At 41.2% G+C, this 27,418-nt stretch overlaps 1 protein-coding gene across 6 annotated transcripts in view; it reads left to right on the top strand.

Moving 5' to 3' along the window:
• The first annotated feature begins 2,741 nt into the window (after positions 1 to 2,741).
• Positions 2,742 to 27,418, top strand: part of PAM (peptidylglycine alpha-amidating monooxygenase) — a 121,050-nt gene continuing 96,373 nt past the window's right edge. For 5 of the 6 annotated variants that reach the window (XM_028749435.2, XM_028749434.2, XM_028749431.2 and 2 more), the window contains exon 1: positions 2,742 to 2,879. The gene's annotated coding sequence lies outside the window, so the exon portion shown is untranslated. Of the gene's footprint in view, positions 2,880 to 23,767; positions 23,847 to 27,418 lie in introns of those variants that run through there. The other variant, XM_028749430.2, reaches the window with a different exon arrangement.

Below are 27,418 nucleotides of genomic sequence, written 5' to 3'. Positions count from 1 at the left end.
TACAATAATCTCTTCACTGAGTGGCAGGGTAGTATTCCTTAGCAAGTAGCTTGTCAATAAGAAGAAAAGCTGTTGTTTCGCCTTGTTAAAATTTAAAAACTTGAAAGAGATTTTAAAAAACCACACCGTTAATTTTATTCCAAGGACACAACAACAGAGCTAACATCTAGAGCATCCCGAGCTCCTCTTCCCTTCATGTTGTCACAACAAATCTTCTGCCAGTGATTGATGTTGTTGCCTGCCAAGGAGCTTTTCCACTGAGAGCAATGTTCTCGCCTAGCCTCTGGTGGAGTTCATCCCCCTTCCTGGAGGCTCTCTGCAGTTGCATGGTTCAACAACAAAAAAATCTTGCCTGGAGATGAATACACCAAACTGGGATATGTTTATTTCAAGGCTTTCCCAGTGGAGAATGCCCTCAGCCCCCTAAAATGTTTAGCCTTCAACTTCCAAGTATACTACCCACAATAACTCAGCCATCACCATGATATCCCAAAAGGATATTACATTCATAAAACAAGAGGAGAAATGATTACCCTGAAGTACTAATCTTTTCAATGTATTGCCTACAACACAAAACGACAATACCTTTGAAATTTCATTCAAAAGACAAAACTCCACCCTTTTCTCAATCCTCAAGTTCCTTTGCATGAACACCCAATAGAGAAACCCAAAAGTCCATTTTCTTCTCGCAGAATAGATTCACTTTTGTCATTTTCCTTGTGATACTGAGCACTACTGGCATTATCTGTGACACCTCTGGGCTGAATTCTTTTAACCAGTTATTCTTCATTTATTTTCACAAAAGGAGATGAAACAATATACAAGAGTGTGCAAACTCCCTTTCTGCCCACTTGCAGGTACATCTGCTCCAGTACAGCAATTAAATATTAATTCCAGAGCAATTCCCACAAAAGTAATTAACTTTGCTTATGCAAACACTGTTTGCACACACACAGACATATCACCGGTTTTTATAGTATAGACCCAGAGGGCCTAAACCTTGCTAGATATCTCTAGGTATTGCTTATTTATTTCTTCTTTATTTTATAGCCCCACACACCCCGCCTCACTTTTCAAGCTGTATATAATACTGCAGTTGGCAAGCCAGCCGAAACTTAGAAGTAAAAACATGTACACATTACTGGCTTAAAATGCAGCAAGGCCATTCTTTTCTTTAGTTTGGATGAAAGCTAGCTTGGGGGTAAACAAACACATCAAAACACAGTATTTCATAAGAAACAGCACAGACACTGTATATATATGGACGGCGGCAAACTTGTGTACATCACTTCCCAAACCAGCAGTGGGAGCGCATTGCTGGTTTGGGAAGAGCAGGCATCCCCAAACTTGGCCCTCCAGATGTTTTGCGACTACAGTTCCCATCATCCCTAACCACTGGTCCTGTTAGCTAGGGATGATGGGAGTTGTAGTCCCAAAACACCTGGAGGGCTGAGTTTGGGGATGCCTGATGTAGAGTAACCAAGACCTAGGACAGCTCAGTTGGTAGACAGGGTTCTGGGCTTGGGCGAATGATTCCTGCATTGCAGGAGGTTGGACTCATGGCTCCTTCCAACTCTACAGTAATATGATTCTATGAATATAAGGAGCATCTTCTGGTAAGACTGAGAGAATGTTGACTGAGAGAATGCACAGCACAGTTTTGAGATGCCTTAAGAAAAACCAGGCCATTATCACTGGCATCAGCTACTACAGAGATATTTACGAAATGATGAGGCTGTGGAGGCTCAGCTCACCTTTACACATCTGATAATAATAATCGGGGCCAACTACATAGGAGTGCAAACACCTCTTAACAGAGCTCCAGCATGCAGAAGTGCACTCCCACAAGAAAATACTAGCTTCAGAAGAGGGATTTTCATAGAACCATAGAGTTGGAAGCGAGCCTGGGCATCACCCTTGCAACACAGGAACGGGCAGCTGTTCCTAACGAGGATCGAACCTGCAACCTTGGCGTTGGCGCCGCTCTAACCAACCCAGCTCTCCTCCATTTGCAATTTGGGCCAGGTTTACCAATGCCGACATTACACCTGGCGATGTGGCAAAGGGCCAAGGACCACCTGAAACTTGGCAACATTCCTGCAAGGTAAGAATCTACCTGGAAAAAAGGAAGCAGCAATATTAGCACGACCCAGCCAAGCACACCAGTTGGTTACACAGTGCGAGAAGCCACGATTTGGAACTGTCACGCAGTTTTACACGAGGCCACCATGCTATACACCCTCACTTTCTATGTAGGGAATTCTGTCAGTGTGTGTGTGTGGGGGGGTGCATTTTTGTCATGGGGTGTGTGTGGCGGATTTGAAAAGAGGCCCTAGGCTATACGGAGCAGTTCCTTCTTAATAATAACAAAGGCCGGTCTTCTTCCCCCTCCTTATCCTCATCCTTGGGAAGATCAGGGACACTCAGCGCACGCCGACGCCGCAGCCTTTGCCCTACTGTGTGCACTTATCTCCCTCCACCGCAAAAAAATAAAATAAAAGGAGGGGGAAAAGGCCTCCTCGGAGCTCGCCGCCTTTCTGCCGCCCACGGGGGCTTTTTTCCTGTCAGGCTTCCAAGCCTGGCGCGCCTGAGCAAAACAAAAGCTTCCTCCGCTCGCGGCGCCTGGGCCGCCTCGCGTTTTGGGGTGGTTTTTTTTTCTCCTTCGTGAGGCGGAGCTTCGCGCGCGGGCTGTGGGAGGGCGCGAGGGCGGGCCTGGCGGGCTCCGGGGGAGGGACGGGGGGCGGGCCGAGGCTCCTCTCGCTCCTCTCGGCGTCAGCAAGGCAGCCGCGGCCGCTTGGGCGAGTCGGTGAAGGGGGGGAAAAAGAGCCTCAGCCGTGGTCGCCGGACAACACTTGAGGCGAGCGGCCTTCGGAGCGCGGGTGAGTAGCCGGGGTGGAGTGGGGGGAAAGGGCACGGGGGAAAAAAGGGGGCTTCGACCTCCCTCGCCGTCGGGGAGGAGGAGGAGGAAGGCAAGTTGTTTCCGTCGCCTGGCCAGGGCGGACGCTCCCGCCGCCCCCGTCGGGGCACATTTCTCCTCAGCGAGGGGTCGCCCCGCGCTGTCCGCTCGCCAGCAACTCCGCCGACTTCGTTTCCCCTCTTCCCTCCTGGGCTCCCGCCGAGTGTGTGGGGGTCCCAGCTGGGCACCTGCCTCTGCCCGCCTTCCCTCCGCTTTCGGCGGCGGCGTGCGCGCTGCTGCGTGTGCTTTTCCTCGCCTGCTTTTCCCCGGCAGAGAGGGAGGGATCTCGGCGGTTGCTGCTGCTGCTCCCGCTGCTGTAGCTGCAGCTTCTTGTTTTGCTGTTGAGCAACTTTTTCCCCTTCCTCTTCCCGCCCCGCGGTGCCTTCCCTGGACGGTGCCCGTCCGGAGGTGGCTGGCTGGAGCCCAACTTGGGCGCTGCCGCCGTCAGTGGGCACGTCAGGATCGGGTCTGGGCGAAAAGAGGGGCGACCCGCTCGGAGGCCGCCAAAGAGCTGGCAGCTTCCTCGGAGATTCAAGGCGTGTTTGTTTATTTGTTTTGCCCATGTTGCTGCTCCATTTCCTCCTCCTGTCCTGTCTGGTGGTTCTGGTTGTTTCGGGAGATGCTTTTAAAGATATTGTGTCTGGACCAGGAGGAGAGAGCGTCTGCTGCATCATCGGGCAAAGAAAAGCGGTTTCCCTTGGGAAATAATAATCCCTTTTTGGTAGCGGCTGGCGAGGGAGTTAAAGATCTCTTCAGTAGACAACAGCCCCCCTCTTCTTCTTCTTCTTCGTAGGGGTTTATCGCTTGCATACACTCAGCTGTCCCTTTTCTCTTTCCATCCCCTGCGCGGTCTTCTATGTTTTCTTTATTTTTTTTTGAAGTTTCTGACTTCACGCATTAAGATTTAATCCGTTATTTCCGACCCACTGAAGAGACAGGAGGACCAGCGTTATTGCTCACAGTACGAGTGTTTCCCTCCTTTCCCCCACAATTTGGTAAGGAAGCCGGGAAGTGAAAGGCTGTGCTTTTCTTTTCAAAGTTTCCCATGCCGCCTCCGATTAATCCTAAAACCGCTGCTGCTGCTCAAAAGACTAAAAGGCTGCTGGACGCTTTGGAGTGTATTTCATTATACACAGGGCATGCTTGTTAGTTTTTGCAAAGAATGCTATACGAAGAGAGCCTTCAATCTACAAATGCACCATAACAGCTATCTTAACTAAATTGCACAAATATTATCAACCTGTGGGGAAGTAATCATCATCTACCTCAGTAGTCTCCATAAACTATCACTCCTATTATTTATTGAAGTGCACTGTTGTTGTGCATGGTGCTTTATGGCAGGGGCAGATTGCCTCTGGTCCTCCAGTTGTTACAGCTTGCATTATTTCTGACCATTGGCCATGCTGGCTACAGTCATTGTAGTTCAGCAACATTGGGGAGGGCATGGGTCAACCGCTCCTGCTTTACAGGATACAAGAAAACTGCTTTCTGCCCCAAGGAGCTTGCAGTCTAAAAGTCACAACAGCAGAAGCAGGGGAGTGGAAGCAGGGGTGCTGACAGGAATAATGTGCAGTTATTTCAGTTACATGTATTTAGGCTTAAATACAATAGGGTGTGGTAATTTGAGGGCTAAATCTTTCCAGAGCCAGAACACGACTTTACTCCAGCTTCTAACATGGTACCACTTTGCATTATTTTTGTTAAGTATATCCCTTCTTTTTCTCTTCATCGCCCTCACCTACTTGTTACTCTTTTTGTCACCTCACTTTTCTTAATCTTTCCTTCTCTGTCTCTTAAGCGCAGCTGAACTCTAAACAAAATAAATGAGAGTGGGTGCTGCAGACCCACCTTTGTTGGGGGTACAATTGAATTTGGATGCTGACCCCAGTAGTGTCAGACTCAGTGATCTATGATATAATGCTTCTTAATATGCCACTTTCAATTTATCAGAACTGCAGTGTGTTTGGTTTCAGGCCACGCTGGGGACTACTTTTGCAATTAATGTTCATTGAAACCTTGACAAGTATAAGCTGCTGAGGGGTAGGTGTGTGGGAGGGAGAGAGAGAGCTTGGCCTCAAGGCAAATATACAAAATCCCTTTAAATCTATTGCCTTCATGTGTATACAAATAACTGTGGTCTTAATTCTGCAAACATGCAGACTCTTTTTCCATTTTTGATCGGTGTGCTACTAACCACATCAGGGTTGAAAAATTGGAAATGAAGAGCAACTGAAACCATGCTAGCACTGAACAATTAGTTTCTAATTTTAAAATGTTTGATCAAGCCAAGCTTTTGTGTTTAAGAGACTCACAGCACAAATCTACCCAAAAGTTAGTCCCATTGAAGTCAAAGAGGCTTACTCATACTGAAGGGTTAGGATTGAGGCCTAAGCAATATTGACTGATATTAATCTCCTGGACTGAACATTACCTACTCCTAGGCTAATTGAACTTAAAAGTGTTTTAGAATTGGAGAATAACAGGAATTTATACTACCTTCAAAATTAGCTTCTTTCTCACACAAGGTGCTAGTCTCTTTTCTCTCTCTCTCCGCCCCCCCCCCCCATTTTAACAGGTTGCAGAAGAGTAGAGAAGTCACAGGCTTGCTAACAGTTACTGATAATAGGGCAAGATTTTACTTATTTTTATCAAAGTTCTATGGAATGTTTTAGAATACAAATTTCACTGCACTACTGAAATAGTAACTTCTCAATATAAGTTATGGTTTCAGGAAGAATGGTGAATATATGGTTCCTCTTTGATAAGTAGTGCTCATCAATATTAAGCATATATATTAGTGTTTAGTGTTCGTGTTGACCTCTTGGAGCACTTAAGATTAGGGTGATTTGTTCTGGTTTTATATGACCCACAGATTTATTTATTTTTAATCTCAGAGATTATAAATCTTTGAGTAAGATTAAATAGGTACCATAAAATAAATCTGGCTAATTAGTGGGAAACTGTAGTAGAATTGGATAGTATCTGGAACTGGAATAAACATGTATTCTCCTCTGTTCACTCGTACTTGCATTTTCCTCTTTACCTGTGTTTTCTCCTGTATTGAATTATACACTGTAAACTCATTGGGCAAATACCTATTCTCTTACACTTTCCAAAGCACTATAGAGTACATCACTATAGAATATAGACAGATGAAAGTTCTGGTAGTGGTAAAACTTACATTACTTCCAAAATGTCAAAACTTCCCACAAAACCTGAACCATATTCCATATGGGTAGCTGCTTTGTATGAAGCAATTATCAGAATGGTTATGAATGTGATTGCCTTACCACTGATTGGGCTGCTTTGATGTCCAGTTTGCCAGCATTGACTTAGTACTGAGGGGAATGGAAGGAGATTCACAGGAAAGCTGATGATATTTCAGAATTTATTATGAGTCAGGTGTGAGCCTATCAGTTGGGACAGTGGACTGGTAGAGAGTGAGGTACCTGGGAATTATAAGTCTTAAATGTGGAATATTGAAATTGATCAGCTGGCTGCACCAAAAGGAGTAGAGCAATAGGCCTTTGTGGTTTTTGGATCCTAAATAAGTGTTTGGGGGGCGGGGAGGTATGCAGAAGGCTTGAATAAGGTGCTCAGCACAGCTTTGCTGTGGACTGGGCATTTTCTGCCTTTCTTGAGACATTTCCAAATCCAAGTTGTCATGGGAGCTCTTTATTGTTTGTTCGTTCATGCTGGGACATTATCTCGCTCAGTTCATGTAGAGCAAAAAAGAGGCAACAGCTCTAGCATACAACAGGAAATAATAATCCAGGATTGCCGAAAATGGCAACATGTTATTCTTAAATCTGTGCACACCTTTCGCAAAAATAAACTGTTCCTCAGGGAGAGTATAATAACAAATCTATCTATTCTCATTTGCAATCTAAAGCATTTTAACATGAAACTACTGGCCATATAATGCTGCTCCTCCATTAGCTATGAATCTATTTGGCAGACCATGATACATCTTTCAGATAGCAACTGTATTTGGTGGGCCATTTCCTACATTATCTGGGTCGTGTGTTGTATGTGCCTGTTTGCCTTCTCCTCTGAACCGTTGCTCTGGCATGAGCAGGAGAAGTACAGTTAGTAAGCTGCAAGGCAGAGGGAGTAATAGACTGCTTGGAAAGCCTGCAGCCTTTCACTGAGAAGAAATGTTATCTGACTCATTAGCTGATTCTGGCAGATCTACTTTTGAATTTACAATGCTTTCCTGAACTCCGGTGGGTGCTGTCCACCAAGAATTGCCATAGCTCAACTTCTCTTCCTTTCTTTGGAAACAGTACATTTGAAGTATTTCAGAGTTCTCCTATTCTGAGTAATGCCATATGTTTCATAAAGGTTTAATTATCTGTATATTAAATTTGTTACTAACCAGCATAAAGTCGCGGAGAGTATCCTACCACCCTTGTGTGAGCATTACAAGTAACCGGTCTTCTTTCCAAGTTGGAAGCTGTAGAGGTTGGAGGGGGAGCCTCATCATCCCAATGTTTGGACATCAGTCCCTGTCTTCTCTCAGCTCCAAGACTGGGAGGAAAACTGAGAGTTCATTATCCAGTATGTCTTGCCATAGCTTGGACTAGCAAATGCCCCACAATGCTTTCCTGTGGGAAAGACTGACTGAACAATTATTTGGCTACTTGGAGGAGAGGTGCCTAGTGCACTGTGCTTCAGAGCAACCAAACTATCTAGAGCATGCAGATCTTTTTATACATCTGTGCTAATAGGAAGGTGGATAGGAAGGCGTTCTTGGTTATTGCATCTGAGCACTCCCTCCCTGTTTCTCGTAAGGGATTTCCTGGGAAGGTGGGGGCAGGAACCCGCTGATTGCCCCTTTTGATTTTATTAGAAGCACAGACAACCATTTTGGACCCCTTGATATGTAACTTATTCTCTATGAATACTCTTTCTTTGACAAAGATTTTGTGCCCATTGGTGGTGGTTGGCATAAAATTTCATCAAATTCAATTAGTTTTACTATTGTCTGCTACAGTTTTTCTAATACTTGGGTGTTTTTTGTTTTGGGCTTGGCATTCTAAACTGGAATCCTAGCTTCTTATCTATGACTTTTTTTAAGCTGATAGTTTGCATAATATAATATACACCCTTACCATTGACTTTGGCTAGCATTATTAGCATCCCTGTTAATCAAGATGATGAATTCAACCTATTGGCTAAGCAGGTCACCTTGAGTTTAAGCAGATTCTCTTAGGCCATGCTAGTATTTTCATAAATATGTGCTAATAGGTCTATAAGACTTCTGTTTAGTATTAAACGCTTAGAACTGAGTGCCACAGTCTTATAAAATCTGCATTCCACAACATACACTTTAAAACAGACTGTGTTAAGGAACTTTAGTTTGAAAGCAAATGTAATATAGATATTACAAAGTTGTTTCGTTATACCTTAACTGTGGCCAGCTCTGCAAGACTTCTCTGACATCAGAGCAAAACTAAGAATGAAGTGCCTAATTCTGAGGTCATTAAATCTTCATTTGCTGCACATTTTCTGTCTGGAAGTTTTGACTCTGAAGGCTTCTGTATTCTGAGCAATTAGTTATTCATTTTTGAAAGGTTTATTTCAGGTATTTGGAACCTGTAGCCTTCCAGATGTTGGACTACAGCTGCATTCATACCTGTTTGGCACAGATGGGATTGGAGTTTTAATAGCATATGGAGGGCTGCAAGTTCCACATGCCTGGTTTAATTATTGTAAAGTAATTTAATCTCAGGATGGCCAAGCACTACTGTGATTATCTCACAATCCCGTTGGGATTTGGTGAGTATAGCCTAAGAGTATTCAGAAAACATTGAGGGAAGTTTTTGGTGGCTAGGCATGTTCAGAAAATCCTCATTGAGGGAAGTTTTTGGTGGCTAGGCATGTTCAGAAAATCCTCATGGTTTTGTGAGCTTTACCAATTTACTCCACCACCATCCGGGATGCAAAAAGAGAGACTAACTAGGATAGGGAGAGAGTGCAGCTTCCTTTCCTGCTATCCGCTCCCTCTCTTAAGCCTTAAGAAAGTCAAAATAGGCTCATATTGGGGAGCAGGGGAATATAGCAGCAGGGGGGGGGAATTGAAACAGCCAAATGCAAGTGACATGAAGAGTATAATTTTCTTCTTCTTCTTCCTAAGGCTTGTGGGTTGGGATACAATCCAGATGGGTCCATTGCAGGAACTGAAGCACATTTGCAGCCATAACATCTGCCAGCTACTTCCAGACTCTTCCCCCCTAACTTTGAGTCCTTGAGGAAATGAAGATGCCTTAATAGATTGAGGAGGGTTGAATTGCGAGCCGGTGTAGGGCCAGTCAAGGAGGCCCTACTGTACGCACCTCAGTTGAGCTCATCCTTTAACAATGAACAGGTGCTTGTATTGTTATGCATCCCTGACTGAATTATTGTGACACCCTAATTTAACCTGCTCTGTTATGTGAAACAATTAGGTCTGCTCAGAACAGTATGTACCTAGAAAGGCAGCAATATTTCAAACAACTCATTCCTTAGTCATCAGCTAGTTTTGCTGGAAGGAGACTTTAAGGAGGCACCAGCCTTTCCTCTTAAGATCCTGCCAGAAAGCTCTGTTATAACAGCTGCTTCCTCCATTCCCCTTCTTCCTCAGTACAGTGGTACTTCAGGTTACAAGCGCTTGGGGTTACAAACTCTTCTAACCCAGAAATAATACCTTGGGTTGAGAACTTTGCCCCAGGATGAGAATGGAAATCGCGTGGCGATGGTGCGGCAGCAGTGGGAGGCCCCGTTAACGAAAGCACACCTCAGGTTAAGAACAGTTTTGGGTTAATAACAGACCTCCAGAATGAATTAAGTTCATAACCTGAGGTACCACTGTATTAGCATTTGGGACTAGTTTTGGCCCAAGGCTGTCAGTTGCTGATTGCTAGGCTTTTAGGTCTCATAAAAAGTGTTTTACCATATTTCGCTGTTTCTCATCCTATGGAACAAATGTGACTGCTAAGTGCTTTATGCACAATAAGTATGATTTGGTTTTCTTCAGTTTACTGAATATTTTACTGTCTCTAAAACAAAAGGTAAGGCAATAATTAGAGAGTGGAGTGATCTGTGTAGGTATCCAGCTGTGTAAATCTGTTGCTGGCCTGGCATTGTTGCTAGTCTTTGCTTGCCCTGGGGTAGTGTTCTTGCTTCTGATGTGCAAGGGTGTACAACTTCAGTCAGCTGTCAGCCTTGCAGCATCTGATTATTTCTGCCAATCTGATGTCAGTTTGAGGATGGGGAAAGTACTTACAAGAAGAAATGCTGTGACTTAAATATTACATGCTCCAGACAGGTGGAGAGGCAGTTATCTTTCAACCCCTGGAGCTCTTGTCAAGTTCCATTTTTATATGGCTAACGGAGTTGCTCAACATGCATCCAGTACCTTAAAATATGCATGGGATGAATGTGTGTGAAGCTATGTTCTACAAAGGAACTCCCCTCACATGTTATATTGACATACTAGGAGGTCAAGTGGTAACAAAACTAGACTGGTCTCATGTTTTTAAAATCTAGTATATTGAACATCTGAATCCTTTGAGAGTTTGAAGTTTGACTTTTTAAAAAACCTCCAAAGTTGCAAGTATTAGTGTTTAATACAGAATATGTGCCGTATGTGGTTCTGTATCAAAATCTCACTTGACTCTGCAATTCTGGTGCTGAGACTATGGAAAGCAGCACCAGATATGAATTTCTCAAAAATCTTACTAGCTTTGTTCTAAAGTGCATCAGACTTCTTTATCCTTTGCCAAATTTTAGATTAGATTTTTAAATCTTCAGCTCACCCTACCTTTTTATCAAACCTTTGTTGCTTATGTACCAGTCTGCTGTCATGTGGAAGCAAATCCCTGAACCCGTTAGTCGCCCCTCCTCAGTTGACGGTTTCTAGTTTTATCTCTTTCTTGTGGCTATTACCATGTTAGGCTAATCATAGCTTTGCATGAAATCACAACTTTATGGCAAGAATATCCTTGCTGTTGTTAGGTTTAATGATATGATATATTTATATATTGCTTTTTTAGGCCTCCTAGGCCTCCAAAGCAGTGAGCAGCCTATTGAACAGCATGTTAATACAACATGTTAATACAACGAAAGATGGAATAAAAGTAAAGCAAACCAACCATTGAAACAATATATGGATATTATTATTATTATTATTATTATTATTATTATTATAAAAAACTACTTATAATAAAACTTTTTTTACTATAAACTCTTTAGTATAAGATAGATTGCATTTCTTGCTGGAAGCAGTTTCTGTGCATAGTTTGTTTTCCAATACATGTTTAAAACTTTGCAGAACTATTTATAAAAGCAGCTATTGTGTTCTCTTGCCAGTTTACACAACAACTTTATTTGTACTGCTTTTCCTTGAAGAAATTTATAACCCTCTGGATGTTGCTGGACTACGACTCCAGCCATCCCTGACAGGGTGGTTTACAGTATAAAAATACATAACATGATAAACAAAACAATCTCCCCCAACTCCCAGTTTAAAAGGCCATAGGTTGGCTAATTAAACAAAGGCCTGGGAGAAGAGGAATGGTTTTGCCTGGCACCTAAAGCTATGTAACGCATCAGACAAGCATTCCTGGGAAGACCATTTCACAAATGGAGAGCCTACACAGAAAAGGCCAATTCTTGTGTTGCCACGCTTTGAACCTCTTGTGGAAGAGGCACATGAAGGAGGACCTCAAATAATGAGTGCAGGGTCCGGGTCAGTTTATATTGGGAGATGTGGTCCTTCAAGGCAGGGGTGCACAGTACAGGCCTGTGGCTTAAGGTTTACTCCTACAAAGGTATAACCCTGTCAGTTGAATATTTCGTGATATCCAGCAAATAAAAAAAATCAAGTAGGGGATCTCCCACATCTCTTGAACCTGTCTTGATATTTGTCTGGATGCTTCAATGGTGGACCATATTGCCTTATGACCAAGTAAATCTGTAATTGTACATTTCTTTTTTCTTAACTATGAATGCTTAGTATTTGTTAGATATTATATCTCAAGTCAGCTTCAAAATGGAAGGCTGGTTCTTGACAAGGAAAAATTACTTGTGTGTTACTGGGACCAGTGTTTACAAGCAATAAAATTCATGTGGGTATTGTGCTATATTCAGGTGCAGACACTAATCTTCAGAATTTTGCTTTAACTGCAGTATTTGTCTATTGAGATTATATATCTCTTCTGCTAATATTGGGATGTGATCATAATGACTAAGCACATACTTGTTGGCCTTGTAGGATAAGTATTTTGCTGTTTCTCAACTGTTTTTCAACTCTGGCTATCCTTCTAAATTTTCTCTACCGTTTGTGTTTCCCAAACAAATACTAATAACCTGTTTCATGATCCTTGTACACAGTGATGCACATATAGACTGTTGCTGCACTCTGTACTCCCATCAGAATCGCTATTGGGAAGGCTGTAGGGAACATGATTTTACATAGTGGTGCATGTGAATGGCCATTCTCACTGTCAATTCTGGTTAAACCACCTGCATGTGGCCTGCTTCCCACTTATCTCTGCATGTTGCTCTGAGGAAGAAAATGACTGTCTACATTTGTATTAAATTCTGGAAGTTGCTAGGTATAGAACATGAATGCCCAACCTGTGGTTCCACAGATGTTGTTGGACTTCAGCCCTTGGCATCCCTCACCATCAACTGTGCTGCAGGGTCACAGGTGAGAAACCCTAGTCTAGAGTGAGGAGATTTTTGTTTTCCATTCCAGTTAAGAAACTTTTGGAAAGGTCAGATCCCTTGAGCAGGCTGCTTAAGTCATAACGTTTGAAATTTGCCAGGCGCCGGGGGCATTTTGCACCTGGTTATCAGCCACTTGTAACTAAGTGAAGGTGCCAGGATGACACCTGGCATCTCCACCATCTCGGGGTGCATGCCTGGGGATCCTTGGATCTTGCCTGATTTTGGACACTAGAAACACAGCCTGTAGAATTTTGTCTGTTAGATTTTATCTGCACAATCAGAATGAATTTCAGGAACCAAAAAGTTGTATTGAAAAATACGACTTTTGAGCTGCCTGGTCCCAAAATGGCAACTGGCATTTTGTTTTGGCAACTTTAACCCTGGTTGAAGGAGCCATTTGTCACCTAGCTTATATATCATGAGTTTCTAACAATGGGGGCAGGATCTTCCAAGCAGTTGCATAAAAAGCTGACCATTTAGTCATATGCCATTTTCTGTTAACACGGGTGGAATAAATTTTGAAATTCGGAGGGGCCACTAGGGGCGCATCGGAAGATGTCTGACAATAACATCTCTCCGACCCACAGGAGGTAATTAGGAGTCTGTGATGGGAGTAAATAGCCTCCCTACCCCCCAAGGTTATGGGGGGGGCTGCCCTTGCCTGCTGTGCCCCATACCACCCCCGAATTTGTGGGGATGGGGGCACTAGGCAGAATGCCCTCCTGTGGATCTCGGTGCTCCTGCACGCTGTCTCTGATCCGTGCCGCTAGCTGCAAGAACTTCAAAAGGAACAATTAGGAAGAAGGGAATGCACATATTTCAAGGAAGGAGGGGGAGTAAAGACTGCTAACTGAAGAGTTCTCTGATAAACAAGACGAGTCGGAGGAACAAGAATCAATCATGGGAAGATATGCCAAGACTCGGTATGGCAAAGGGACTGGATGGGGGAGGGGGAAAAAACTTTCCTTTCTCTTTTCTATGTGATTAAACAAGAATCCCCCCCCCCCACAAGTCAGAAATGCCGTTTTAATGACTTAAGACTGTGTGGAGATGAATTTTCTAACCAAAGCATGTTTTAAGAAGAGCATGGAAAGTTTTAAGAGTTTTGGAATGACACAGTTAAAAATACCGTTGCCATATTGGTAAGCTCTGTCGGAGGACTTGAGTCTGGGAGGAGGAAAAGAGCTGTTTTTATATTGTGGGTGAGACTCCTCAGTGGGACTTAAGAACGACAGATCCTGAGATTAATGATGGAAAGAGCGATGTTATTTATGAAAGTGATGATATATGGAAACCATCTCGATATGAGGATTGGACGAACGGAAAAATCCACACAGGATATAATTGGTGTTTATCTGCTTAAGGAGATTATCAGAAGAGATCATAAAGAAAAAAAGAAAAAATATACGAACAAGAGGAGATGTGGAAACAGCAAGATAAGACTGGATAGAATTATGAACTTTATTTGGACTGATTTGGATATTAACGCAGTAGCAAGAAGATGATCAGAATCCCTCTTCGGAACTTGAAATATGGGTCCCCTAAACAAAAATTTAAGATTCGGCTTTGTAATTCGGAATTTATGTGATTTGATTTGATTTGATTGGTCGGTTAATAAATTTATTTTTTTTAAAAAAATTGAAATTCTATTGTGAAAAATGCTAGTTTCCTTTGGTAGAGGGAGCAGACAAAATGGTCTGTACTTTAGGGAAGAACAACAACAACAAAATAATAATGGCAGTAGCATAATTAAAGCATTTCAGCTGTTATACCTGTTTGTGAATAATAGACAATTGCCGGTCAGGTGGCTGTTCCAGTACTGTTTGATCAGATACGTACATTATATATTTTGTTTCACTCTTTATTCAAATAACTCAAGAGTAGTGACAGAATTTCCCCCCATTGTATCTTCTATCTTTTTATCTGTACCTGTAGAGAAGTAGTAGCTGGGTCAGATCCAGCCTCCACAAACCTTTATTGGGCTCAAGATGGTCCTGACAAATTTGAATCAATATATCTTTAAATTTGCTCATTTTCATGTCTAAGGATGAGATTGTGTATATTTCCTAATACATTTTAGTGGAAAGGGACCTTTTTATTTTCACAAACTTTATAAAGAGTCCACTCATTTGATTTTACTCTTGCTTTTACTCTGATTATTCAGTAGTTTGGTATTTTCTAGTGTGTTATATATTTATTTCAAAATGCCTCAGGCATTATTGAATTGAAGGGCGGAGTATTCTTAGTTGCAATAACCACATTTCTCATGTTAACATAGTTTGTTGTAATATATTGTGCATTAAAAAATCAAGCAGGGTTACGACAGATTAAAACCATACACTTTCCCGCAGGCATTTGTTTAATTGTGATGAGTTATCGTCACGCATATATGGCTGATGTTTTGCTGTTGTTGATGCAATTCTTGAGGTTACTGTTTTTATTAACGTAGGCTGGGGGACCATTTTTTGGACCAAATGCTGCATTTCCTAGTGAGCAACCTTCTGGGGACCAAGTGATGAGTGATGTGTACAATGGGCTGCAACCCACCCCTACAAAAGCCAGAGATTTCTGCAACATTTCCTCACGCCTTGCAAAATAAAAATAAAAATGAATTATTATGAAAATAAGAAATATATAGGCGGTGTGTGTGCGTGTGCCAAATATCCTCATTCAGGGTGCCATATTACTAAAATCTACCCCTGTGGTTATATTCCAGCCAGGCAACAGTACTGGAGGACGTTGTAGATTGGGGCCAGCAAGGAACATGGTGTGGGGTACATATGGAGGCCTAGCATCAGGAAGGCGAACTGGACCTGGCCAGCAGGCCTGATCTTTATCTTCTACATACACAGATCCTCCTTCCCCTCAGGACTGCCCACCTGTAACTCACATAACATGACGATGATGTTGGATTACCCAGTTTTGCCTACATGCTTGAAAGTCAAACTGTGTAGGCAATGGCATCCCATTTTACAAACTGTGATGAGCAGCTGATTGCCAGGGCTTGCAAAGTACTGTGCAAGGGGCTTTGGGGGTGCTTGCAAAACCCCTTTTGGCCTGGCCATATCTTAATCAGCCTCACACCTGACATCATGCACAGCATCGGTTGAAGGGCAGTTGGGTGTGGCTTGGCCAAAAGGTTCTGGACAGAAGTGTGCTGGCTTAGAGATTCTTCACCTCTGGCCTAATGTGAAGAAGTGGCTGAAAATTGCATCTGAGCAGCCATTTGGGACTTGCTGACAGTTAGTTGGCTTCAGGAGGAATGTAACTCTTACCTCATGGCTGTAATTAAAAGTAGGGTCGTGATCTTAACATTCATAGTTTGCATTTGATGAATGTTTAAAGAGACCTTTCATGTAAATAGAGTAATTTCTTCCCAGTCCTAAAGTCTGAATAATTTCACTTGTTTTCTATTCTTAATAACAATGGGCATATATGGGAGAATGCTGTTTTGAATGCTTACTTCCATACTGGAGGTGCCAAATCTGTTAGAGCAACTTCAAAGCTCAGTCCTGGAAACTGCTGGAGATGGAAAGAAAGACAGGGCACATACATTATGCTTGCATTCCTACTGAGTAAAATTGAGAATTGGCACTTTGGCTTACTTTTAACTATGTGCAACAGGGCATAGAATGCCTGCCAGATACAGCATATGCAGATTATACTGACTTTGTGGGTATTAATAGAGAAAAGTTGAGATAAGGTTTTGCCTGAAGCCTTCTTCCTGCTGTTTCTGAAATTCACTCCAAGAAAATTCACTCCAAATGTCAGAAAACACTTCTGGGTTGATACCAATGCTATGCGGCAATGTTGCTTCTTTATTCAAATATCCTTAGCTGCTTAGAAAATATCTGAGACTAGTTAGTACTGTTGCCCCTGCAGCGGTTTACTTATTTTAGTAAAATTGAAGTGGATATATCTGTGCATTTGTTCTTAGAATCATAAAATCATCAAATGGTAAAATTTAGAGTTGGAAGGGACTCTGAGGCTCACCTGGTCCAAACCCCTGCAATGCAGGAATCTCAACTAGATCATACATGACAGATGGCCATCCAACCTCTGTTTAAAAACTTCCAAGAAAGGAGAGTCCACCACCTCTTATGGGAGTCTGTTCCACTGCCAAACAGCTCTTACTGTCAGAAAGGGCTTCCTGATGTTTAGTCGGATGTTTCTTGTAACTTGAATTCATTGGTTTAAGTCCTAGCCTCCGGAGCAGGAGAAAATAAGCTCGCTCCATTCTCCATGTGATAGCTCTTAAGATATTTGAAGTTGGCTTTCATATCTTCTCTGTCCCCTCTGTACTAGGCTAAGCATACCAAATTTCCTCAACTGCTCCTCATAAGACTTGGTTTCTAGACCTTTATCATCTTGGTCTCCTTCCTTTGCACACATTCTAGCATGTCAATATACTTCTTAGATTGTGGTGCCCAGAACTGGATGCAGTACTCCATGTGTGGTCTGACCAAAGCCAAATAGACTGAGACTGGGACTTCCCTGATTTGAACACTGTACTTCTGTTGATGCAACTTAGAATAGCGTTAGCTTTTTTTTGTTGCTGCTGCATCACACTATCACACTCATGTTCAGCTTGTAGTCTACTAAGGCCCCTAGATCCTTTTCACACCTACTACTGGCAGGCCAGCTGTCCTCCATCTTATATTTGTGCAGCTGGTTCTTCCTGCCTGTCCCTGTTGAAATTCATTTTGTTAATTTTGGCCAGTTCTGCACCTATACTTTAATAACCTGATTTGCAGTTTCCATTTTAAAAGAAACAGAAATATAAACAGCATCGCAACAAGAGTTGAGAATATGTTCAGATGTCCATAGAGGTTCTGCCCTAGAATTTATCCCGGGACATTTACGGAACATGTGGTACAGTCTGCACCTCATCTTCGGTGATAATCCAGTTACAGTTCTATTTCTGGATTGTGTTACGAGCAAGTTGGTACCTCATTAAAGAGGTGCGACTTCCTCACAGTATATTACTTGTGCTGCTTGAACAGACACTTGAGCAGCACTGTCCCCTGCAATCTTGCTATTATCAAACTCTAGTAGGTGCCTAGAGCTAAGTTCTCAGTCTTCAGATATATAACCCTCTTAGAAAAATACTCTCCAGCTGCGGAAGGTTTACAGATGCAACACACTCCAAATAAACAAAAATAAAGCACAGATAAACATTCTAGGTCCAAAATGTGATCCATAGACAAGGTCAGGAAGCAGAGGTTAGTCAATGTGACCTAGGAAGTTCAGGTTAGATACAGCACAGCAAGGAGGAGGAGGCCCTAGCACCAGGGGCCAGAAACTGGTATGGTTTCCACCAACTGAAAGTTCAAGAAGGATACCTTATACTCTGGCCTTCTAGACCATCCCTTGACCCAGCTGCTGGTAGTGAAAATGTTTCAGATTCCTTACTCAACAGGTGATCTCTTACTCATGAGCTGTGCAACTACTCTGGATCCATCGATGCATGCTATGTTGTTGCTCTTTAGCATTGACCTTGGGGACAGGGTGGCTCTACCTGCTCCTCTGACAGCTCCAAGGGTTCTACCTCTCCCTGGAGGGCTCTTGAAGGGGATCCTCAGCATGGGTTCCCTGCTTGCTCCTCAAAGTCCTTGACCTCTGCGGTAACTGTTTCATCCTCTGAGGACTCCTTGTCTGGTCCCAGGTTAGAGCTAGGCAAGATACCTGCTTGAAATTGCAGATTTGGATTATTATAAGTAAATTCTACCTTAGCATTATGCTGTTTGGACCTAAGTATATGATTTTTTTGGGGGAGGACTTTCATGAATTTTGGATATTGGAGGCTTCTAGCAAACCATGTTGTTGTTCTAGGCTGGTAGTGTTGAGGGGCGAAACTGTCTGCATGCATTTTGAAAGGCTGAAATAAAGCTTGTGAATTGCATGTGTTAAAGAGTTTGTAAGTTGTAAAAAAATGGTAACTTTGCCCGCCTTTAAAAGTTTGGGATAAAGACAATGCTGTAAGACTGGTAACATTTTACACAGGTCTATGTTAATGTAAGCTGGCTTGAGAAGCCTATATAGTCTTGAAGGCACTATAGGAAAATATATGGAATAAATACATGTTTTAAGGGACTTGCATATGATACAACAGCTTCCTAAACCTTTGGTCAATAGCTCATTCAGCAAGTACTTTTTGTCACAAGTGTTTTATACTTGTTGGCTTTCTTGGTCTAGTGGTTGTAGCTCTTAGTGTTCTTAGGAATACCTATTTGGCTGCATAGAGGGTAGAAAAATAAAGTCTTGTATACTCTGTTTTGTGTAGCATGCTAATTAATTATATGCAATTTTTAAAAGAGTGATTCAAAGTTAATTCATATCTCTGTACCAAAACCAATGTATTTGCTCTTACTTATGAAAAGCATGCATATTCATCTTTCCAGTTGGCTACCAAAACAGGAATATATAATTTTCCCAATTAAAGTTAATTGCACAATACTGAAAACTCATTAATTCCTATCTATGGCAATACGTATTGTTAATTTATATCAGAGAATCATAAAACAAGCTGGGCTGGGGGAAAGTGTGCGCATACACATGCTTGAGCACACAACTCTTTCTTTATTCTGGTTTATGCATTTGGGACTATTGATGCAATAACAATACTGTCACTGCTTGCCAACCTGTCTTCTAATAGCATGTGATTAGCATTTAGTTTTTAGATTAGCTCATACGTAAAGCTAGAACTTTTATTCTTTGTTCTTGCGTCAAAGCATTATCTATGTGCTCCTTGGAAGGTACTGTTCTTTAAGAATGAAGCTGCTTTATTTATATTTGAGGACTTAATAAGAACAGCTTGTTACTTTTGAGGACTTAGAATATTCATTTGCAGGATACCATTTATGGCCACTTCTGGTCTGAAATTCATAATGTTGGAAGGATCCATGCCCATGTTTATGTGCAACTGGGGATGATTTGCATGTTAGCTTTATAAAACACTGTAATCAACCACCCCTTCCCCTCCACATTCCCCTCTAAAAGAAAGGAGCAAGCACTTTTTGCTGGTGACCTATGACTGGACATCACTTCCAAGCGCAAGTTTTTTCATCTCTCACCTAGATTGGTGTTTGCAAGCAAATTGCCCAGCCACTGCTTCAGTTGCTCTCTCACCCTGCAATGGAGCAGTTCATTTTCGATCTGTTGTCTCCAAAGCTGCTTTTGCCCAAGGCAAGTAAGAGGACACCTCTTTGCAGTAGCTTGTGAGAAGCTGTCATAATGTGCATCCCAGTCACTTGGATCCTTATCAAAACCTGCAGCGCAATGTTTGAAAGACATTGGTCACCAAATGGCAATAGTCTCAGTAATTCTGACTGGGGTAGTCAATGGCATGTTTTCTGTTTGTATAATTTTGACCATTGGTATAGTATTAAAGATCACTTCTCTGTGTGGTTTAGTTGCTTTAATGTTTTATAGTTTGGAGGAAATTATAGCCGTTTTTCATTATCAAACAGAGTTTGACATCAATAAGTTAAAGGAAGAGAAGACACACTTTGATTTGTAGCTTTTATCAGTACCAAAGGGTCAACTTAAAACTAACATGAGCATGCAGATGACAGCTAGTTTTCCTATCAATGCAAAGTATATACGTATATCAGAAGCAACTGTAATGAAATACACATATTCCAAAAAACACCAATTTCCTTTCTCCCAAATGTTGCCTTATTCTGTTGAAGGTTTAACATTCAAAATCTAACCAACCAGTTGTCAATAAGCCTGTTCTTGCATATCCCCTAAGGTTCAAAATAATAAAACAATGACAATGACTATTGTAGCACCTTCTGATTTTACACTTCTCCACAAAGAGTTGTTGAGATACATGTTCTAAACACAAGTTTGGGTGACTTATGATTGCTATTGAAATGGATAGATTCTTTAAAAAAATCATTCCCTGCGTTAGTTTGATGTAATCTTTCCACTTAAAATTCTTTTGGGAGAAAGAAAAAGTAGCTAATTATCGGTAATATATATAGAGAGCTGCTTATTACAGTAACTATTGTAGTCAATTTATAGAGAGCATAATTGATCCAATTAAACAGCCGTGCTACTGACTTGTGGCTGAAGTTATGGAATGCTGCTGCAGCAGCTATAGAGTTGGAACTAAATAGGTACTTAGAGTCTCTGACTACTACACAGTTTTATTTGTATGGCACCTTTCTATAGTTCAAACCATGCTCAAGGCATTTTTCAACATGGAAAAAATACATAATTACAACGTAACAAAAGTAGTCATAATAAATAAAACATCAAAAAGTACACAACAGATATAAAACTAAAGATCAAAAATAAAGATACAAAAATTAACATCAACAACAGCAGCAAACACGTGCCCCCCACTGCCGCCAATACCCCAGCCCAAGCAATCTGTTCAGCAGCCTCAGCTTTTGTAGCTGGAGTCAGGCAGGGACCTGCCCCCTCAGGTGGTGGGAAAAGCCTGCAAGGCAGAGAGCAGGTTTTCCAGGACTCACAGCCCAGATGGTCATCTCTCTCAATAAGATTCTATTGTCTAACAACTTGTAAGATGAAAGAAAATGTACTCTTTGCTGGTCATGAAAAAGAATTTGTTTAATAAATAACATATGTGTTTGCATCTGTTGTTCCTTCTGGTTAATGTATAATATATATTTAAGTTTCAAAAGCTTTGATAAATCCGTTGCTTACGTAAAATGACAGCAGTATTTGTATCAATGTAAAATGTTGGTCATGCAATAGTAGACAGTTTTTCTACTCAAGGAAGAGGAATCCTCCATGACCACTGGCTAATTTTAGTGTTTCTAACACAGAACTGATGCGGGTGGCGCTGTGGGTTAAACCACAGAGCCTAGGACTTGCCGATCAGAAGGTCGGCAGTTCGAATCCCCGCGATGGGGTGAGCTCCCGTTGCTCGGTCCCTGCTCCTGTCAACCTAGCAGTTCGAAAGCACGTCAAAGTGCAAGTAGATAAATGGGTCTGGCGGGAAGGTAAACGGCGTTTCCGTGTGCTGCTCTGGTTCGCCAGAAGCGGCTTAGTCATGGTGGCCACATGATCTGGAAGCTGTACGCCAGCTCCCTCAGCCAATAAAGCGAGATGAGCGCCGCAACCCCAGAGTCTACCACAACTGGACCTAATGGTCAGGGGTCCCTGTACCTTTACCTAACAAGGAACTAACTTGCTGATTTTGTATTTTAGTTTAACTTTATCAAATCTGAACTGGTATATGAAGTCCTGGCATGGTTGCAAATTTTAGGAATCATTATTGATCAAGTAATTGTGTGAGCTAGCTGAACAGTGGTGGCAGGGAGAGGAACTATACAAAGACCATTTTAAAAAATCTGTTAGTAGATGGAACTACTTATTCCATCTCTTTAATGATGAATCTGAGGCCTTTTCCTAAACTGGGAATTAAATCTGGGAACAGATGGACAAGTTCATCCCACTTCTCAACTGTTCATTCAATATCTGACTTTTCATAGGTATGAGAGGCAGAGGAGGTATTATGAACCAGAAGACCAGTTCTGTCAGCTTTTGTGTGTTTCCATTTGTTACACATTTTTAATGAAGACTTATTTGTCTTGCCAGTCCAAAGTCTATAAAGATCTCTCTCATATACCCATAATGAACGCATCAATCATTCTCTTAGTCTTAACAGAAGATGCTCCATACTTTTGACCATCTTTTCCAAGCTTGCCACACCATATCCTATATCTGTTCCAAAAAGTGTTGCATCTTTACCACTAATGAACTGCATTTCAGATAACCCAGCCTCCAGGTTGTGTTCCTGTTCATATATTCAGCCTTTATCTAATTCTGTCTTGGGTATGTATGTATTCCTTTTCCAGCCTCTCTCAAACTGCTTGCCAGATGGTTGGTATCCTTAAGCACAGTATCTGAGCAGTCACCAAGAGGTTAAACTGCAGAGCATCTACCGTATATGATAGGTATGCTGTTTGCAGCCAGACTGGGTGGTAAACTTTAGTTACTGTTTGCATGCATTTATACATGAGCAATCATAACACAGAGCAGTTTCGGCACCAGAGGAATGGTTCATAAAATAGTGTTTGGTTTTTTTATGCTCTGAATATGACTTTGATTTGAAATCATGCTCCTGCATGTTAAAAATCAGCTGCAGAAGATACCTTTTCCAAAAGAACTGGGCATACCTGTGCATGTTTTCTTAAAGAAGACATGCTGGTATCTCCAGATATAATTCCCGAAATACTCTATGGCTCAAATCTTGGCATAACAAAGGAAGTCTCGACATAAGAAAAATCCTTTGTTGTGGTACATGACTGACAGGAGATCTTGTAGAAATTTTTGCTTCATAAATCTTACTATACAGGTTCCTCTTGATCATGTTACTATGTCATTTCACATTTCTCCCTCATTACCTTGAGCTTTGTCCTTTAAGTGATGTATTGCCATACACACAAGGCAACAGTTAGGTGGAAAGATAAATAATAATGTAGCAAATACAGTCTTTTGCATCCTAATTTACTAACATGTGACCTCTGAATTAATGATAATAAAGCAAATAAATAACATTTTGCAGTCTGCTTTACAACTCACAACCTCTAAATGAGTTTTTCTTTTTCGTGTTGTTCACAAATCAGTGTCCGGTTCATTTTTGTTTTTGAAGCCCTCCACATAGTAACAACTCCCCCTTCCCTTGTTTGCGTGCAAACAACAACTCAGATTGGCCTAATAGAAAACACAATTGAGGAACTCTTACAACATTTCTGCCCCCAACAGTATCATTATTTGGCTTGCATGTTACACAGAACTTGAAGATGTCAGGAGGATATCAGCAATGGATTTGGGCGATGACACTTGTTGTTGTTAAAAGTCACATCTGAATTAATAGATTCAGGATTCATTGAGCTCTCTCAAATTGGTGTCGCATTCACTGCATTTCTGACAACCTTCATTTCCTACTTAGCAAATCGAAACCCAGTAGCCAGAGCCCTGGGAAGTTGTTAAAGCAATTAAAGGCTTCTGTCCCTCAGCACATTGCTTGGTTACCATGGTATCCTCTGCCTCCAAGCCTTTCCTGATGATGTCAGTATGCATAACAGGGGTTATTCACAGCATCTACGTGAAGATGATTCACCCTTTCGGAAAAATCATAAGCCCTTTCCAAAACGCTCTTCTGCTTACTGTTGTGTGAAACGTATAGGTGCAACAGGTAAGTGCTTTACTTCATATCAAATGACTTTAAAATCACAATGTGCTCTGAAGGAAAGGGCTTACCCTATCTTTCAAAAGCCTTGTACAAGCAAATAAAAAATAAGTAGGAGAGTAAGCCTAAAACAAAGGTCTGGGAAGTCCAGTGTGGCTTTTTTCCTTTCGGTAGAAAAATAAATGAGCATTCTCTGGATGAACTATTCACTTTAAGACAGTAGGTGTCGCCTTGAGTAATGTACTGTACTCCCTAAATCAAGGGCTTCAGCTTATATGAAAATGAAATATAACATCCCTTTCTATAGAATATATTGTGTATAAATAAAAGTATATTATTATCCTAACTTCAAATGTACTTTGCTGATATTTACAGATGTGCAGAGTTCATTGTGGGAGGGGTGGGAAGCTGATGCAGCACAGCAGCCAAGAGGTATTAATTATGAGCCACAAGTCACTGGTTTAAATCTCAATTCAGTTTCAGGGAAAGCTCTCTCGCTCAACCTTCTCTCATTGGCCTACTTTAGATGATGGTCATTTAACTGAAAATTATGTCTAAATTGTTTTTAGAACTTTGGGTGGTGGTGGAGGAATCATGGATGAAGACACACAAATATGACACAGTACTGATGATTATATAGTGACAGTAAACGGTGGCTTCATATTTGTCTGTGGTTAATAAAAAAATTAGAATCTCAGAAAATTGCAGCAAGAGTTTATGAAGCAGATTCAATCATATTCATTTTGAACTTAGTTGGAACTCTGTTTTTTCTCTCCCATTAAAGGTGCTTACAGTAATTAGTATGTTTTGGCTAGAAAGAGAACATTATCACAGTGACTGTTGAAGGATAAGTTGGTTATTATCTTGTAGATGTTTGGGTTCAGGGTAGAAATGTTCTGGGCCTACTAATACTCTTGCCATTTCATGGTCGTCTTGATCACATTGTTTACCCTCTGTGTTTTTATATATCTGAAAATAATCCTTGGGGCATCTGAGCAAGTGGGCTCTAGTTTGTGAAAACCTATCCCCCAATAACGTTAAGTTGGACTTAAAGTGTCAAAAGACTCTTTGTTTCAAAACTTTATATTTTGCCACAGCTCAAAAGATGAAAGAAACTTGCGCAGAAAAAATAATATAATGTGACTCATATAATGCTAAAATCAGACATTTCCCCAGGTATTTTTAAGACTGATTACCAAGGTTGTATCATTAAGTGATAAAGTCAGAAAGGGAAGCCTTTGCAGCTTATGCTTCAAATACTGTGGCTTTAACATTAGCTTCAGCGTTATTCATCTTTCAAAACAAAGCACACAGATGGGTTAGGGTTGCTTTTCATTCTAGAGCTTGTTAGCGTGGACATAGATTAAATCTTCGACTGCCTCATTAAAAATAAAAAAACCTTTCACAGCATCTGTCTTATTTCTAATAGATTTATTACTAAGAGGGAGATGTTTAGTCTTTAAAATCAATTAAGGTTCCTCGCTCATCTGCCTACTGATTCTTTAGCTCTGTGGAAAAAGGTCTTTTTCAAATTATCTTTGAAAGACTTAAGGAACTGATTCTTAACCTACAACAGATTTTAAGCTTTAAATGTCACACAAATGCCAGGAAGTCTACACATACTGTAAGGGAGGTGGTTGCACACCAAATAAGTTGCTACATCAGTTCTTACATATGCATGTATTTAAGGTATTTGTGTAGTGCACTTCATACAAATAAATTTCAGGAAGTTAAAAAAAAACAACTTTTTTCTTAAACCATTCCCTGCTTGAAGTGTCAGTTTTCATCAGTTCTGCACATTATGTTGGCTATGTGTAAGTGTTCATAATTGTGACTGGCAGGGGTAGAGAATTAAATACGTAGGCATCAGAGCTGGCACGTAATACCAGGTGCTATGGGTAAAACTGAAAGAACTTACATTTGTCAGCTTGTACACTTATCCAATGTTAGTTATACTTGGAGTAGACCCAATGAAATCAGCGGAGTTAAGTAACTTAAATTCATTTATTTCAATGGCTCTACTCTCTGTGACATGTGAGCAGCATTCAAAATTCACCAGGTGCCAGGCGCATTCTGCACCTGGCTATTGGCCATTTGTGACCAAGCAAAGATACCTGGGCATCAGGATCGCACCTCCACTATCTGGAGGTATTGGGGGTATGTGCTTGGAGATCCTTGGATCTTGACTGTTTTCACACACTAGAAACACATACTGTAGAATTCTGTTATATTTTATCTGCACAGTCAGAATGAATTTCAGGAACCAAAAAGTTGTATTGAAAAATACGACTTTTGAGCTGTCTGGCCTCAAAATGGCAGCTAGGCTTTTTGTTTAGGCAACTGTAACCCTGGTTGAAGGAGCCATTTGGCATCTAGCTTATATGTCTGAGTTTCAAACACTACATTTGAGTGACGTTCAGCTAAGTTGTATTTTGCTTGGTCTGTGCCAGCTTAAAACACTAAGGCTGAAGAACTTTGATGGAGCAGAAGAGCAGGATATTGCTGGTACCTAGAGGCAGGGGAAATTGCAATTATCTCTGCATCTGCTCCCCCCCCCTTTTAATATGGGTTATATCTGTGTGGTCCCCTCCCCTTTTATATAGGTTAATAAATAGGCAGTTGAGCAGCTGCTCTTAATTATAACGTGTAGAAATGAATCCAAAGTTTACTCATGACTAAGTTTCTCAAGTTTAACAGGTTTCTATCTTTGGTGAAATATTTTTAGTGAAATGAAATTTTAATGAAATAGAAGCTGAAAGCTGATGTCAGGCATCTTGCAGCATAGCTTGAGACCACCTTAAATTATATATTTTCTTAAAATTTGTGCTTGCTGCCCCTTTTATCTGAAAGGTATTTGGATGTATCTATTTCTCCTGGAACAAATGTTTTTCATTCTCACAAATAGTACATGTATCAGTTTAATAGCACACATTTTACAGGTGATGGGAACCTCTCCAGTTCTTTATTAGAATGTGGAGTAGTGGCAGTTAAAGTGAATGGATTTATTTAAAGTAATTAAAACACAGATGGAGCTCATCCCTTCACCAAGTATTTGATTGGCAGATACACTGTGGTCAGTGTTTACTCTAGCTGAATACATAGGCACCATCTGCCTTCACTCTGCTTCCAGGAGGCGATGTTGGAAGAATCGTTGTGATTATCACATGAGTTAATTTTAACCTCCCATCTGAGCTTACCTCCGGCCAAGCATTCTTGACTAAGACAAAAATAGAGATGTCAAGGTTTCCACTTTAATGAAAGATCTGCGGTTTAAAGGGATGACACCAGCATGAATTCCAGAGGGGTAGCCACGCTGGTATGGAACAACATAAATCGAGTTCTGTGGCACTTTTTAAAGAGTAACAAATATATCATTCTATAAGCTTTCATGGCCCAATAGTCATCCTTTATAAGATGCATAAGTCATTGCCTAAATAGGTAGGTTTCTATACCCTGAGGACAGAGATCCAAGAGGAAAATATATGAGGCCAAATGCCCAAGCAATTCAAGTGATAAGAATAGGTGTTGCTTCTATCACTACTAGTCAGAGCACAAATGAAGACAAGGCTCAGTCAAGT

The sequence above is a fragment of the Podarcis muralis genome, chromosome 11, assembly GCF_964188315.1.
Source record: "Podarcis muralis chromosome 11, rPodMur119.hap1.1, whole genome shotgun sequence".
NCBI lineage: Eukaryota > Metazoa > Chordata > Lepidosauria > Squamata > Lacertidae > Podarcis > Podarcis muralis.
This window is presented reverse-complemented; position numbering and strand designations above follow the sequence as displayed.